This window comes from Aptenodytes forsteri, unplaced genomic scaffold (assembly GCF_000699145.1).
Source record: "Aptenodytes forsteri isolate BGI_AS27 unplaced genomic scaffold, ASM69914v1 Scaffold255, whole genome shotgun sequence".
Lineage (NCBI taxonomy): Eukaryota > Metazoa > Chordata > Aves > Sphenisciformes > Spheniscidae > Aptenodytes > Aptenodytes forsteri.
In genome coordinates this window covers 4,607,324-4,607,762 of record NW_008794888.1, presented here as the reverse complement: position 1 = coordinate 4,607,762, position 439 = coordinate 4,607,324, and the positions used below count along the sequence as shown (strand labels likewise).

Below are 439 nucleotides of genomic sequence, written 5' to 3'. Positions count from 1 at the left end.
GGCCCCACCGGCCGGAGCTGCAGGCAGCGCTGGGGCTGCGGCGGGGTGGGGGGGAGCACCCCGACGCCTTCCGCGCCCGCGTCCTCAAGGAGGTGCGGAGGCGCAAAGACCTCTACAAAGCCACCTAGACCCCCCCCAGGCCCCCCCCTTTCCATGGGGCTGGGTGCTGCTCGGGCACAGGGGGACCTGAGACTGTGTGGTTTGTTTTGCTGTGAATCTCCCTCCTGAGGGTGCAGGGTTGGGGGGGGAAGAGTGGACCCCCCCCTCCATGTGGGCACCCCATAAGTGATCCCTGTCTTTGCTCCCCCAGACTTGGGGGTCACCAGCTGTCATGTAGAAGCACCTCGATCCCCTTTCTGAGGGTCTGTAGCCCCCCACCCCACTGCTGGGGCTGTAGGGACGGCACCAAGGGCTTTTCCTAACCCCCCCCTCCCTGTTT

At 66.5% G+C, this 439-nt stretch overlaps 1 protein-coding gene across 1 annotated transcript in view; it reads left to right on the top strand.

The window, feature by feature from the left end:
* The window catches only part of LOC103895412 (ciliogenesis-associated TTC17-interacting protein), a 6,082-nt gene that overhangs the window by 2,346 nt on the left and 3,297 nt on the right, over positions 1-439 (top strand).